General features: G+C 43.8%; 1 long non-coding RNA gene across 1 annotated transcript in view; it reads right to left on the bottom strand.

The window, feature by feature from the left end:
* Window positions 1-12931: 12931 nt before the first annotated feature.
* LOC309530634 overlaps window positions 12932-17027 on the bottom strand; it is a 9984-nt gene continuing 5888 nt past the window's right edge. The window contains exons 2-3 of the long non-coding RNA XR_014218793.1: window positions 13293-13381; window positions 12932-13069 (exon numbers count right to left, since the gene is read on the bottom strand). This is a non-coding gene — a long non-coding RNA (uncharacterized lncRNA). The remainder of the gene's footprint in view (window positions 13070-13292; window positions 13382-17027) is intronic.

Raw genomic sequence — 17027 nt, 5'->3', positions numbered from 1 at the left:
GTTAAGAACAGACCTCCAGAATGAATTAAGTTCTTAACCCAAGGTACCACTGTATCTTCCCAGTGCTTTCCCCCCCTGGGGGGTACTCAAGTGTACGCAGTACCAGAACCTTTTATTTTTGTCAAAGGTTAAAAGTGTGGCACTTATGTTATGGTGAGTTCTGTTACTGTTCATGGTGAGTTCCGGCACCATTTTTTCCTTTAAAAAAAGCACTGGTTTTAACAAACATATTTTTAAATGTACTCATATATTTATTATTATTAGTAGTAGTAGTAGTAGTACTGTTAGGAGCGTCCTACTCTCGTGTAGGACCCTGGCAGAGACACATACCCAACTGGCATGTTCTCTCTCTCCTGGTTGATCATTCGGGAGCTCCAAAAGCTTTCTCCAACACGAACATCACAGCAACTGATGCCAGCATGCTTAGGGATTCTGCAGAGTATTCGCAGTTTGCGTAACAGAACTCAGTAGCTCAGCATTTGGCTAATCGATGTTTATTTACATATAATACACTTGGAGCATTCTGACTTAGCTCCTTCCTCTTTCTCATCAGACAGCAAAGAGAGAAAGAACAAAGGACAATAGTCCCACTTCACGGAACACAGTAATACCAAAATATCCTGTCTCCGTCACTTCCCACACTGTGGAATGGAAACTTACACCGTCATGTGATAGACAACAATCTCATGACGGCAAACACGGAGCAGGAATATTAACAGGTACATGTTACTTGGCTGCAGAACTGCCAAAGCAACGCTGATAGCCTTGACTTGAGGCTGGGTTTCATTTGCTGCCCCATGTAATATAACTTGGGCTGGCACTGTTGCTTGTTCCCTGCACTCCCAAGTACTGGTAGTGTGGAATATTATCACGTAGGTGATAATGGCATTAATAAAGAATGCAGGTTCAGATGAAAGGACTTTTTGCTGAGCATGTACCTACCATAAGGACCAGACCGGGGTGGGGGTGGGGGGCAGCGGCAAGAGAAAGTATCTCTTCTAGGTGTCTGCAGTGTGGTGGCCATGGGCACAATAGTGACTTGGATGCTTCCTCCAGGCAGTCATAAAGCTTCTGAGTCCCTCCTACCCCATTGGTCTTGAGGGGTGTGTGTTACGTATCCTTGGAAAGGTCACAGAAGGAGGAGGTTCTGCTGAATCTGACTCTTACCCAAAATCTTTGGGAAAGTGAAATATCTGTGCACAAGTATCTTATCTCTTTCTGTCTATATGTGGTGGTGTGTTGGGTTGATCCAGGGGAGGCAGTAAGAGAAACGAGTAGAAGGAGTGGTTCCCATGACATTTGCTCAAAAATCCAAACATGCCCATGGAAAGGCTGGCAACCCTTGATCTACTCCCTCAGAAACACTACACTGGGCGCTGAATGTTTGGGAGGTAATAGGACCCCATCAAGACTTACATGGAAACCTCCTGTGCTGACTAGGTGAACCTGTCCCTCGTTGCTGTTTTCCTCCTGAGGATGAAAGGAAAAATGGGTTCCTTGTCAGGCTGCACTGAGCACAATTAAGAAGGAGTGTTTAAGCTCTTCGACCATTTTTGCTCTTTGCCATTTTTGATAGGCCATTCATTATTCACAGGGACAGTGCGTGAAGGAAATGTGACAGCTAGCATCCCAGTCACAGTGACACAGTGTTAGCAGTGATTCATAATAACATCATAAGCATCAGAAAAGAAACTGGAAGTCCTTTCCCTCTCTACATTATGGAAGGAAGAGAAAACACTGAGGCCTCACAATGCAAACCAGGCCTCCTAGAGTGGTCCGTGTCTTGTTTAGCAGAGGCAGGAGATTCTTCCTGCATGCATTTGGGTCACCAGAAGATCTGATCTACTGATGTACCCCAACTAAGGCCTGATAATCCTCATGCTTGTTTATGACCTGATAATAGGATGGCCCCGTGTCCTGATGGAAGGTTTGTGACTTTTTAGTTTAGAGAAAAGGTGAATAACATAGGTGTTTATAAAATTATGCATGGCGTGGGGAAAGTAGACAGAGAAAAGTTTTCCCCTCACCTCTCTCTCAACTCGTGGAAGTTGAAGCTGAATGTTGGAAGATTCAGGGGAGATAAAGTACTTTTCCATGCTGCATATAAACTGTGGAGCTTGCTTCAAAGGGAGGCAGTGATGGACACCAACGTAGATGGCTTTAAAAGAGGATTCGACAAATTCATGGAGGGGAAAGCTATCAATGGCTACTTGCCATGATGGCTATGCTCTGACCATGGGATCAGAGGTACAGTGGTGCCTCGCAAGACGAAAAGAATCCGTTCTGTGATTCTCTTCGTCTAGCGGTTTTTTTGTCTTGCGAAATTGACGGATTAGCAGATTAGCGCTATTAGCAGCTTATCTGCTGATCGGATCAGCTGATAAGCGGCTTAGCGGCTTAGAAAAAGGGGGGGGAGGAAAAAAACCAGCAGGAACTCGCAAGACATTGTCGTCTTGCGAAGCAAGCCCATAGGAAATTTCTTTTGCGAAGCACCTCCAAAACGGAAAACTCTTTCGTCTAGCGAGTTTTCCGTCTTGCGAGGCATTCGTCTTGCGGGGCACCACTGTATCCCTGTGGCAGGTTAAAGCAACAGTTTACTAACTCATCCTTTCATCTTAGTCTTGCCCTTTGAGAACACTGTAGGGAGGAGAGTGGGAGGATGAAACCCAGAATTCCTTTGCTCCTCCTTCCATTAATTCAGGCTCCACCTACTATTCATCTCCCAACCAGTCCCAATGGGCATTAGCCATTGCCATTTGGCTGTCCTGTGGTTGGCTGGTGGTGGTGGTAGGAGTTGTAGTCCAGAACATATGGAGACCACCAGGTTGGCAAAGGCTGTTCTAGGGAGCAACGTGGTCGCACATGGGCAAGGGCGAACGAAGGCCTCATGACACCCAGGGCGGGGCGTCGCTACCTAGGGCGCATGTGCGGCATTGCTACATACAATGTGCCGTATGTAGCGATGCCGCACATGTGCTGTACATAGCAGTTTGCCGGCGGCGCCACTCTAGCACCGTACGGATGGTACCAGGATCCTCTGCTCACGGCTGCGGCCTCGAATGGAGGATCCTCTACATGCGGCTAGAGCGGTGACAGAGGGACCCCACCGCCGTCCATATGGCGCTGGAGCAGCACCAGCAGCAAACCGCTCTGTACAGCGCATGGGCGGCGTCACTACATACAGCGCTTGCGTGCGACACCGCCCATGCACTGTACATAGCAGTTTGCTGCCGGCGCCAGGATCCTCCACCCCGCGGAGTGCCTTGTTGTCACCCCCCCCCCCAGACATGGCACCCGGGATGCATGACCCCACCCCCTGTTGAGACACCACTGCACACGGGAAAGGAGAAAGAGAGGTGGCTTTGGGGTGAAAATAATATTCAGAAGCTCATCGGGAGCTGGTTCTCATCAAAGGCTTGCCCCCACGAAACCACCTTTGAAGCAGCCACTGCCTTTCTTACTGTGTGCAGGAACTGGGCCAAACCACTTCATGTTTAAATTCCTTTCCACAAGCAAAGGATAATCTGGAGCCAGCCAGACGCTAACAGGATGCCGCAATCTTTTAGCGGATTTCTCTTTCTTCTCAGATTTTAAATGGGGAAATGATTTCAAAACCTACTTTCCAGGCCTATGTCTCCTAGGCACATTTCGTATGCTGGCATTATTCCGTTCAGCCATGTTATCATTTTATATTTAGTAACGTGGAAGCTAACGTAGTGAAACAATTACTCCAATATGACAAATGGTCTTAATACAGCATGTGTAAGCGCTTTAGCTAACTTGGGGCTTCAGGCTATATGCTGCAACAGTGTGATGTTCTCTTCCTAGACACAAATACACACACTTTTCTTTTATCTTTTCTTTTATTTTATTTCTCTCAGTTTTTCCCAGGAGTTAACCTGTGCCTGCCTGTGGATTAAAGCAACCATCCAAGAACACAACTGGCTTTTAAACTTTCATATAACCTGCTTTATTGGTAGACACATAACCATTATAGATATATTTTATGCGGCAATAACATGACTGAATAGCGCTGTAACCTCCCTGCACTAGCCATTTTAGCAGAACAACTGTTGTTCCAGGTGGGAGATTCATCACACTGACTTGGGGCCATGTTTTATTAAAATCTAACAATAGCACGGAGGAATACATTTATCAGTTTACTATAGATTTATTCACAAAAGGGCCAACCTGTGCTCTACCCTGTCAAAATATGTAGGAGGAACGAAGATACAACATTAGAAATCATTTTTTTTTGGGGGGGGGGTGGACACTTTCACTTTCCCAGCCCTTTCATAACCAGGACCTGAAATGCTTTCAGTACTAGAGTTTGAAAACAACAATATTCCACACAAAAATATGAAGTCGCACAATCTTGGTGTGGCATGGCAATCGCACCCAACGCATCAGAACATGGTGGTGTTTGGCACCCAAAACAGCTCATTTTATATATATCTCATTATATATAAAACAGCAAAATGGTGCATTCTGAACTCCATTGAAACCCACATTATAATTATTATTATTATTGCATTTCATTTATGTCCCACATTATCTCCACAGAGCTCAAGGGGGCATAAATAGTTCTCCTCCTCCCTATTTTATTCTCTTTTTTTAAAATTATTTATTGGATTTTCACAAATTATAAAAACACACACAATACATAATACAAACATACACACACACAAAACAAACAAACACGTATAATTTCAAATCCCTTTTTTTCTTAAAACTTACTTCACCGACTTCCCCATACCTCCCCTTTCTGCATTCCAATTCCCAAATTTATTTCAGCAAATCCTCCCCCTTAATCTTATCTAATTTTCCCTTTTCTTTTCTTTTACTTAATCTTTTGCAGCTGTAATCCCTTACTTTCTATAACCACAACATTTTAACATTCATTAATTTTACAATATTTCTTAAGATAAATTTTAAATTTCTTCCAATCTTCTTCCGCCGTCTCTTTCCCCTGGTCTCGGATTCTGTCAGTCATTTCAGCCAGTCCCATATAGTCCTCCCTATTTTATTCTCACAACAACCCTGTGAGGTAAGATAGACTGAGGGGCAGTGACTGGCCCAGCACCATTCAGTGAGCTTAATGGCTGAGCGTGAATGTGAACCCTTCTCTCCCAGGTCCTGATTCAACTGCTACACCACGCTGGCATGGAACACTGAAACATCTGGTTTACATTTACCATATTTTTCGCTCTATAAGATGCACCAGACCCCAAGACGTACCTAGTTTTTGGAGGAGGAAAACAAGAAAAAGAATATTCTGAATCTCAGGATCCAGAACAGCAAGAGGGATCACTGCGCAGTGAAAGCAGCAATCCCTCTTCTTGTTCTGGCTTCTGGGATAGCTGCACAGCCTGCACTCGCTCCATAAGATGCACACACATATCCCCTTACTCTTTAGGAGGGAAAAAGTGAGTCTTATAGAGCAAAAAATACAGTATATTATAGGAGGGTTCTACAGAATTCATAACAAAAAGTGTCTTCAGCACTAGATAGTTCTAGTGTCAGAAGAGAATCAGAGATTAGCTAAAGGGGAGGAAGGACAAGAAACATACAGAGAGGAAAAAATCTCTATGTTGCACAACATTCCTTTAAAAAAAGGCCATGGATTTCTCGTTGTGTAGATGTTAGAAGCCATTTTTGTTTTGTGGAATATCAGTTGGCAACAGCCCTTGTAAAATTCCTGGCTGATAAGCTTCAGATGTCTCCATCGAATGTCACATTCAATGGTGGTGCTAAAAGCAGTTTTGCAATGTCCTTGGCAGGGTGTCATCTATTATTATGTTTGTATCCATATTGCAGTAATAACTCTAGAAACAGCTGCTCCAATGAGGAAGATGTAAAGTTGTTCCATTGTGCACAGTCACTTCAGCCAGAGCACGACTTCACTTTGCAAATCTTGGAGAATGGATCACAAGGTGGCGCTATTGCCCATGCTCTTCCCAGCGATGCCCGTGAACGTGAGGTCACAGAAGCCATTTTGGATTCCTCAAAATAGCAACTCTCTTTTTTTTTGGAAGGCGAAAGGAAATCAAAGAATTGGAAGATCCACAATGGACTACCTTCATCATCCCAGTTGGAACAGTGGTTTTCTTCATTTGGAGGACTATTCATTATTAGACAGTGACCATGAAACAAGAACAAAACAGTAGTATCTGAACAGAGTCTGTTCCTATGGGAGTGCTATTTTGTAGGAAGCAAGAGGCAGTGCTATTTTTCTAGAAAAAGAGGTGCTGGAACTCACCATGAATGCCGGCCTTGTTCTTTTTTAATGGCAATGGCGCCCACCTAAGACATGCTGGAACTAAGTTCCGGTGAGTTCCAGCTGAAAAAAGCCCTGGCAAGAGTTGATGCTTTGCTGGATTGTTTTTGGAAGGAATATATTGTTAGCAACAATGGCTGAGTAAAGCAGACTGAATCCAGAAAATGAAGAGCTTGGCAGACTTTATTGAGTTGAAAACAGGTAGTTACCGGTAGATGCCATCCATTATCTTAGGGGAACAGGTTGGGTATATCCTACTATCCTGATAATTCCTATTACTGATAGTCCTATTATTATATTCCATAAGGTGCAGCCACTGAGATGCTAACATATTCATGTTTGAGGCCTGTGGGCTTTCCAAAGGCAATGGGTTGATGACTGATAGAAACACAACGTTGGACTAGGCAGGTGCTTGGTCTGATCCTGCAAGGGTCTTCTTATGGTCTTGTGTAAGATACCCATGACAAGAACACATCCATAGATGAACCAGAGAATGTATCCTTTTTAGTATAATTAATTACATCTCTATCCCAAGGATCCTTCATGAAGTTGAAGGCGGTGCCTATGGTTCTCCTCCACCCTCACAGGCTAAAAGCCAGGCTTCTACAATGGGGAACTGAACCTGAGTCAGTTCAGGCAGAGGGCCTTCTCAGTAGTGGCACCCTCCCTGCGGAACCCCCTTCCCATCAGATGTCAAGGAGATAAAGAATTACACAACTTTTGGAAGACATCTGAAGGCAGCCCTGTATTTGGAGGTTTTAAATGCTTGATGTTTTATTTTGTTTTTGGGTATGCTGTAAGCTGCTCAGAGTGGCTGGAGAAACCCAGCCAGATGGGCGGCGTAAATAATAATAATAATAATAGAAGAAGTCACCTCCATCTTAGGGTAGATCTGCACCCTACGTTTAAAGCATATGCACTGCACGTATAAAGCACATGACGTCCCCCAAAGAATCTTGGGAACTGTAGTTTGTCAAGGATACTTCGAATTGTAGCTTTGTGTGGGAGAAACAGCAGTTTCCAGGCTTCTTGGGGGAAGTCACATGCATTGAATGTTCTTTAACTATGTAGGGTGGATCTTCTCTAAGCCAAACTAACCATGACACTACACTGGCTCTTTTAGCAATTGACTCTTGCCAGGGTCCACAGCTCCCTATCAGATACCAGTCATGTGACTCAATATGAATTCATTGGACAAGGACAATCTTACAATCTTGCTGCAATGAGGGAGTCGTCATTTTTAAAGTTGCAGCTGTGCGTGGTGTCCTCAGCTGATAACTCCATCAAGGTCATGATAGCTATCTTTCCATTATCTCTTCGAAGGTTTGAAATGACAATTTAAATATATTTTCATTTTAAATAAAGGAATAAACGTTGAGCTGAAGCAAAGGAAAAACAAAAAAAACCCACCACTTTTCATCTTTGGAACTTCTTTTTCTCCCCTTTCAACATCTTGAAAAAGCCAGATCAGATGGTCTTCTGTTTGAAGAAAGCAATAACAGCAGAGCTATGGAGCTTTTCTGGCAATTATTTCCTAACATCAATGAGCACCCCAGTAAAATATACCGAGATGTATCTACTGTACTGTACTAAAAAGAATTCTTAGCAGATGCTTCAGTCCGGGCAACCAGACATTGTTAAAAAGTGTTCTATTATGTTGCAATGAATATTATTCTATGTTAAAATAAAAAACTAAAACTTGCAGGGAACAGCAAGAGGATTCAAAGACAATCCTTAACTCTGGCTTATCCTGCAGACTTTGATGTGAGCTGCGTGCATTTGTGTTGAAGAGATCAAACATTCTGCCCCAATGAAATACTGCTTGTCACAGGGCCAGACCTACCATTGCATACCCTACAACATTCCTCTCACTCCTCCCAACTGACCCTCCTTGACCCCCATTTTTGTGCCCCCCCTTGCTGTCAGAAGAAAGGTAGGTTTCACCACTACTAGACCAACAAGACACAACACACAAAGCCTCCACTGTCCTGAGAGAACCTCTTAATCCCTGTTTTATTTTATTTTATTCTTTGGCAGATGTATGAAAAGAAAAACACACACCAATAAATAAATTTTAGAAAGGGACAAGATTAGATGCAGATGGCCAAAGCATTGGGGGGGGAATCAAGATCCCTTGCGCTCTGCTCACTCTTTCTTCCTGCCCTCAGAGCCAGTGCATCAATCGGGATAGGGCCTTAGAAGTAGCATCCTCTCCTCCTCCTCACCTGTTCTCCAGCAGCCACTGCGAGATGCCCAAGGGAGGAGGCTGGTGAGGCCATGGAGAGACAACACTATTGTTTGAAGAAGAAGTAGAAGAAGAGGAGGAGGAGTTTGGATTTGATATCCCGCTTTTGTTGTTGTTGTTTAGTTGTTTAGTCGTGTCCGACTCTTCGTGACCCCATGGACCAGAGCACGCCAGGCACTTCTGTCTTCCACTGCCTCCCGCAGTTTCCTCAGACTCATGTTTGTAGCTTCGAGAACACTGTCCAACCATCTCGTCCTCTGCCGTCCCCTTCTCCTTGTGCCCTCTATCTTTCCCAACATCAGGGTCTTTCCCAGATGGTCTTCTCTTCTCATGTGGCCACCTGTTCTCAGGTGGCCAAAGTACTGGAGCCTCAGCTTCACAATCTGTCCTTCGAGTGAGCACTCAGGGCTGATTTCCTTAAGAATGGAGAGGTTCGATCTTCTTGCAGTCCATGGGACTCTCAAGAGTCTCCTCCAGCACCATAATTCAAAAGCATCAATTCTTCGGCGATCAGCCTTCTTGATGGTCCAGCTCTCACTTCCATACATCACTACTGGGAAAACCATGGCTTTAACTATACGGACCTTTGTTGGCAAGGTGATGTCTCTGCTTTTTAAGATACTGTCTAGGTTTGCCATCGCCTTTCTCCCAAGGAGCAGGCGTCTTTTAATTTCGTGACTGCTGTCACCATCTGCAGTGATCATGGAGCCTAGGAAAGTAAAATCTCTCACGGCCTCCATTTCTTCCCCGTCTATTTGCCAGGAGGTGGTGGGACCAGTGGCCATGATCTTCGTTTTTTTGATGTTGAGCTTCAGACCATATTTTGCGCTCTCCTCTTTCACCCTCATTAAAAGGTTCTTTAATTCCTCCTCACTTTCTGCCATCAATGTTGTGTCATCTGCATATCTGAGGTTGTTGATATTTCTTCCGGCAATCTTAATTCCAGTTTGGGATTCATCCAGCCCAGCCTTTCGCATGATGAATTCTGCATATAAGTTAAATAACCAGGGAGACAATATACAGCCTTGCCGTACTCCTATCCCAATTTTGAACCAATCAGTTGTTCCATATCCAGTTCTAACTGTAGCTTCTTGTCCTACATAGAGATTTCTCAGGAGACAGATGAGGTGATCAGGCACTCCCATTTCTTTAAGAACTTGCCATAGTTTGCTGTGGTCGACACAGTCAAAGGCTTTTGCATCGTCAATGAAGCAGAAGTAGATATCCCGCTTTATCACTACCCTAAGGAGTCTCAAAGCGGCTAACAATCTCCTTTCCCTTCCTCCCCCACAACAAACACTCTGTGAGGTGAGTGGGGCTGAGAGACTTCAGGGAAGTATGACTAGCTCAAGGTCACCCAGCAGCTGTTTGTGGAGGAGCACGGAAGCGAACCTGGTTCACCAGATTACGAGTCCACCACGCTGGCTTGGGACAAGTGTTTGGGACAAGTGCCGGCTCACCCCTTTATCACCCAGAGACTAAGTGTCCTGGTTGTTTTGGATTGTTTTGTGTTCTTCTCTTATGGGGGTGGGCTTTGCCTAGTTATAAACTTGCAGCTCGTTGTATTGTAGCGTTGAGTTTCTGGGAGGTAGGGAAAGAGATCATCTGGGGAGGCTGAGGGGGCCCAACTGCAGTGGTTCTAGATAAAGAGAGGTACGGCATGGGAAAACGGGCTATTGAATGCCAAGTCAGCTTTGAATAAGATTTCCCTTGGCTATAATTTGATTGTGGATGAGGAGGCCACCCTGCTCTGCCACTCCCAACCTCACCCCCATTTCTTTAGCTTAAGAAAAAAATCCTTCCCATTGGTCTCCCTGCTGGCTGAGGCTAACAGGAGTTGTAACTGAGAACATCTGAAAGGCACCAGTTGTTGGGGAAGGTCATCCTTAGTGGATCTCTATGAGCTACACCACAACAACTCTACAATAAGGACACTCAGTAGATAAACAGTTGTTGCCCTTCTTATAAGATTTGGCTTGTGATGTATATTAGGAACAACATCATATCTCCTGAAATATTTTGGTATTTTGGGCAGGTATTATCAAGCATGAAGGATCTTCAAGCCAATGAGCATGAACAGGTAAGAGAAACAGAGCAAGCCATATCTGCTATGAAGATAACAGGAGGTTTATCCTGAAATGGGAGAGTAACAGAGGAGAGCAGTTTCATTTACTTTACTGAACAGTAAGCAAAATGTTTATAAGAAGAAGAAGAAGCAGGGTGATAGATTTGACTTATTGCTTAATATTTTGTTCATCTTTTCAGCCTCAAGGCAATCAATCCAGCTACAGCAGAGCACAGGGAAAAGCAAGACTGAGATTTTTGAACCATGTAACTGCCATTCGTAAGTGAAAAACAGCAATAGCTGTGATTTACGGTGGGCAGAATAGTTCCCCCCCACACTGCCTCCAACTATTTATCCCATGTGTTTATCACAATATTTTAATCAAATGATGCAGCCATTGTGGTTTTCTAGTCCCAACACCATTACAATCAGATGCCGTTATATCTCCATCATTTAATGCAGAATCATATTTCTCAAGCCCTATCTGGACCATTTTTCAGGAGGCTGTTTCACTGGCTCTTTCAAAAGTGGCAACTATTTATTAGTGCCATCAAAAACAGAACTGTAATCCGGATGATCTTCTTGGACCAAGCATTCAGTGGCAAAAAGAATAACAGAAAAGAAATGGAGCAAACAAATAAGAGAAAATAAACATGTAAGTGACTTCATTTTCTGTGTGTGATCAAGAACGGTGTCTCCTAATCATAAAACGTGTTCATGTTGTACAAATTCAGCAATTATAGAAACACCACAAAACATAGTTGGTAATTGAATATGCCAAAGCAGATTTATTGGGATACAGAAACCCATTGTGTATGTGAGTTGTGTACCAGCAGTGGTGGGGTATGAGGAATGAGAAGCAATGACCACTTCCCACATTAAATGGGGGCGCCCTTTGTGTGGTTGCGCGCAGCCCCCTGGACCCTATGCGGCACCATTAGCACAGGCTTGGCTTTGCCTTCCCCAGGTGGGATACCTGGAGGTCTCCGCCTACCTTAGCCAGTTGCCCAATCCTACCTGGGGAGGCGTTGCCAAGGTGATCAGGCCAGGTAGGGGGAAGGACCATCCTGCCCACACAATAGGGGGAGGATCTTACCTGGGAATAGTTAGTTGGCTCCAGAGCTTCTCCCACCCTACCCACCCTCAGTTAAGACTTCTTTTGCAGATTAACCTTTTCTCCACAGGTACGTGGGCGCTGCTACGTCAAGGTTGCTGTTGAAGGGCCGGAAAGGAACTCTCCTGCATTGGCAGGTTTGCCTTTCCCATAGCAAAACATCACAACTTTGGCGGTATCAGGCCTTGGGTGGAATCCTTTAGCCTGTCTTCCCTAAATGGGGGTGGGCATATAGTGGTGACCCATTCCCCCCTTCTCTTTGTGGCACCGATACCAGGGTTCCCCATTAAAGGGGTTGTTTTGAGGGGAGGCTTTGGCCGTACGCCTAGAGGTTGTCATTGCTCTCCCCTGCGACGGCGGCGTAATGGTGGCAGACTCTCTCTGCTTGAACATATGTTCTCCAGAGCCAGCCCATCCCCCCCACATACTCTGGATAACCCTGATATTCCCATATCCCCAGCGGGGGACTGGAAGGGATAAATGCCCAATGCCAAAGCCAAGGTCTACCCACATCTGAAACATAATAAAGTTGTGGCCAATTTTAATCCCATAGCACATTGAGTCGTTATTCCACACGGGGGCCGCCCAGGGTTTGGGGGACTCCGCCTGTCCACACAAATGAAAAGCTGCAGTTATACCAAGTCCTGATATACTGATCCATCCAGCTTAGCACAACTTTCACTGACTGGCAGTGGCTCTCCAGGGTTTCAGAAAGGGATCTCTCTCATTCCTGGCTGGTGATGCTTAGGAACTGAACCTGGGACCATCTACCTGCAAAGGCTTCATGTCTCCACAGAGACCTGGCTCTTCTTGGGTTTCTATAGCTAAATTCACCCTGATTCTTCAAGAAATTAGTCGGTGACCTCACTATGTGCACAGTCAGCAAGCAATGATGAAAGGTTAAAATTCACCGGATGGCTGGCAAACTGCTGGAGGCTGATCTCACTGCCTTTCCCTCTTGGTACCACACAACGTCTATGCACAGGGTGGAGTGAAATCTCAGAAGGATGGAGAAGCATGAGCTGTCTCTTCCACTGACATTTGAGGAAGTGTTGAAAAATGAGCTAATGATCTCCAGCTATGCTAGCGGAAACGCAGCAGAACTCGGTTTGTCTCATCGCTGGAAAAATATACTGCCCAGGCAATAAATGATAATCAGAACTATTATGAGTTTATTCTAATACATCATCACTCTTCTGACTTCTGCACTGTCAGGTTGTCCTGCCAAAGAGGCTTTAATTTTACTGTCGCTTTAGAATTTATTTATCATTGTAGTGGAGGTGGGAACTGAGTTTTCTGTGTTTTTACCGCTATGTTAAACATTTCTTCAGCACTCTGCGGCCTCCCTGGCTGCCTGCACTTCCTGATCTGGAAAAACTCATGGGATAAGTTAATTTGTGGTGTCTTTCCCTGAACTGTAACTGAGGCACAGAAAAGCTGTGGAGGCTGCCTCCCAGGTGCCTGAGATTGATGCATTCACTTGTTTTTAAGGGAAGCCCTTCGTTTTACCTTGCTTGAAAAAGAATCCATCCCACACTCATTTCTTCAAAAATATTTCAGTTGTCAGACATACAGTAGGAAGCTTCCTCACCTTCCCATGTTTACAAGAAAGCCCAGCTGAGAATGCCATAAGGTTTTCAGGAAACACAGGCACCCAGGAAGGCTGCAGAGTCCAGATCCCTGGAAAGATGATTTGTAGAATGAATGAAAGGACACTCATAAACATCCCTGAGCAACCCCCAAAATAAAGGAAGTGTGACAATTACCCAGCACTTGACCCATATGAATTTCTCCATCATTTTCTCTCTTGGATAATGTTCTTATTCAAGATATTTTCTCATTAATTTCTGGATAAGAGTCAGTAAAATAAATAAATGGGATACGTTTTCAGTACAGCACTGTCATAAACAGGGTTGTCCTTCCCTCCTTCCTTCCTTCCTTCCTTCCTTCCTTGGACCATGGGCACAGGGATCTGGGAGGTGCAAAAAAAGAGCTGGGAGTTTGCTTCCATAATTATTTCACACCAGGACTGGCACACCTGGAGGTAGGGATGGAGCGGGGTGACTTTGTAGTTCTTAATAATTGTATGATTGGCATCCATCTGTCTCGGGAGACAATAGAGGAGTGTGCCTTCAGGGGTGAGCTCAAGCTGCTGGAAGGTTGCAGTGCCTGCTGTGGCTGTAGAGACCGATATGGGAGAGACATGTTTTGTTTCAGCTGGGGCAGATGAGGGTGTCTGGTTGTGCTGCTGCAGATGCACCATGGCGTTTCTTCTTTCTGCACTCCTTCCAGCAGTCATTTCTCCTTTGGTCACTGCTGTGGATACATGACTTGACTGCCTGTCTCCAGGCACTGCGGTCGTCTGTAAGGAATTCCCACAAGCCGGGGTTGATGTTACCAGCCTTCATGTCATATTTGCAGGTATCTTTTTAATGCAGATACTCAGTGGAATAATAACATTACTTATATACCTATATATTGTATTGTATTACAGTTTCAAGCACCTTTTTTATTTTATATTTATTTTCTTTCTCCCAGTGCTTTTTTTCTAGAAAAAGAGGTGCTGGAAATCACCATGAACACCTCCCTAGCTTGCTTAGAATATCACTGGCACCCACCTGACAGGTGCCGGAAGTGAGTTCCAGCTGAAAAAAGCCCTGCTTTTTTTTCCACTGAAAATTTTCAATAAAATAGAAATATTTTTCTAAAAAAATAGAAATGACTTTTTTGCTGCTAGGAAAGTGTATCTCTCTCATTTTGAGACATCTCCACTTACTACAGATATTAAAGCATTCTAAAATTATGGGGGCTGGGGGAATTATATGTCAGAGACATTTTAAAGCTGAGGAAAACCCTCCAGGAAATTCTATTCTGCATTATTATAGGATTATGGGTGATCATGTCAAACAAACTACATGTACTTATGCATGTTGACATATCTACTCTGCTAGATTATACATGATTTTGGGCAAACTTCCCAATTCCCGAAGGTTTAACTCTGTTGTAGTGACACTGACATTTAGGTCATTATTTCTAATGTAACAATATATTAGGTCATGTATAGAAGACTGCAAATCTGATAATCTGATTTAGGGATTTTATAAAGCAAAAGTAAAAAAAGAAAGGAAGAAAGACCAGAGTTAAGGCTCTTTCATTGTTTTGCGCTCCACAAAATCAGAGAATTGGGAGTTAAGGCCAATGTTTTAACAGACATGCCTTGTGATCAGTAACAGTGTTGTGCAACATTGGTCTCCCATATTTCTCAGGTATCCCGTGGGCACAGTAAGGTTGGTGAGCCCTCACCCAATCACTTTGCCACACTGTTGTAACTAAATGAATAGACTTTGCATGAAGTATCCATTAAGTGCTCCCTCTAGGAGTCCTGACGAAATTTTTGCTTCAAAAATTTATCCATGCATGCAGTGATTTAATTTCTTGGTAGTTTCTGCCATGGACTTTAAGGGGGGCAGGAAAGCCTTAATAATATTAGAATCACTGCTCAGAACCTCATCAAGCATAGTGCCCAAATCAAGGGAAGGAACAGTACTATTGTACACTGCCCTGGTCAGACCACACCTAGACTACTGTGTCCAATTCTGGGCACCACAATTTAAGAAGGATGTTGACAAGCTGGAACGTGTGCAGAGGAGGGAAACCAAGGTGATCAAGGGTCTGGAAGCTAAGCCTTATGAGGAGCACTTGAAGGAGCTGGGTATGTTTAGCCTGGAAAATAGGAGACTGAGAGGAGATATGATAGCCACCTTCAAATATCTTAAGGGCTGTCCCATGGAAGATGGTACAAGCTTGTTTTCTCCTGCTTTTGGTGGGTAGGATTTGAACCAATGGCTTCAAGTTACAAGAAGGGAGATTCCAACCAACCACCAGGAAAAACTTTCTGACAGTAAGAGTTGTTCGACAGTGGAACAGTCTCCCTCAGGAGGTGGTAGACTCTTCTTCCTTGGAGGCTTTTAAGCAGAGCTTAGATAGCATCTGCCATGAATGCTTTAGCTAAGATTCCTGCATTGCAACAGCTGAGCCTTGGGTCCCCTCCAACTCTATGATTCTATGAAATCAATGAAGGGCAACCTTCCTTGACAAGACCACATCAAGTGCATCAGTAGTTTCCCTCCACATTAGGAAGCAATGTGTGATACGCAAATTGAAAAATTAGAGTACCAAGTGTCAAAAGGTCCATTTTCAGAACTTTTTTACTTGCTGTAGCTGTGAAACTTCTTATTGGATCAGTGTGCAATTTGGCACATACTTGTAGGTGGATTGTGTATTCTGAGCTTCAAATTATTTAGCTTAGCAGGTGCCATTTTTATAAGCTATTGTATTTGAGGTTTCTAACAGTGGAAACCTCTTTCCCTTTCCTTTCTTTGCTACTCAATCATTTAATAAATGATCTCAGTGTTGAGTATTCTGGTAATAAGCATTACCAGAAACCTGCCACATCAGTCAGTCGCAGGTTCTTCTTTATTTTAGCTTATTTTTAAGTTTCTTATTATTCAGTATAAAAATATGAAACATAAATGGAATGCAATAGTAATCAAAGCATGTCTGTCTGTCACTGTATCTACATAGGTAGATCAGGACTGGGAAATCTCAGGCCAGAGTCCAAACATGGCCCCCCAAGTATCTTTATCCGGTCCTTGGGACTCACTTTAGGCCACACCCCTTCTTCCTGTGCAGCTGAAATCACAAGTGCATGATTGCTATATAGTCACAAACAGGAGCAATGGCTCCATGTATAAAGGTGACACTAAGATGTCATACCCCCAAAACTTTGTGGCAGGGAATTAATCCCTGAATATTCCTTCCTGTCACACATGCTTTTTCCTACCTGCAATGGGGAAAAACACATCTTTGCTCTCCTCCAGAGAGCAATCTCCATTTGGAACTGGACTTTGGAAATTTGTAACATTTAAAGCCTATTGCCTGACTGATTTTCATCATCATATCTGTTGAATCCTCTAAAGACTTTGATGTGAGTAAGCCTCACATTTTCTTGTTTACTAAACAGTCTGAGAGTGAATTCTTTGTTAATAAGGAAACAGAAAATGGGAGAAGATAATCCAAGTCGGTCCAAAGCATCCCTGGATATCATAATTGTTCTAGAAGGCTATGCAACCTTCTAGGTTCTATGCAACCAGTCCTAATAGCTTCTAGAGATGAGCTGTACATGGATGGAGATTTTTAACTCTGATGAAATAGATATTTGCATTCCCTGGCTGGATAGAGACAAGTGTGTTGGAACCTCTGACTTTCTTAAGGCCTGAAATACAGTCTACTGTACAAATCACATGTCTTGCCCCACCTAGTTTTA

Source organism: Podarcis vaucheri (genome assembly GCF_965113315.1).
Source record: "Podarcis vaucheri genome assembly, chromosome: 4".
NCBI classification, from domain to species: Eukaryota; Metazoa; Chordata; class Lepidosauria; order Squamata; family Lacertidae; genus Podarcis; species Podarcis vaucheri.
Note: the sequence above shows the minus strand (reverse complement) of the source record. Positions and strands in the feature narration are given on the sequence as shown.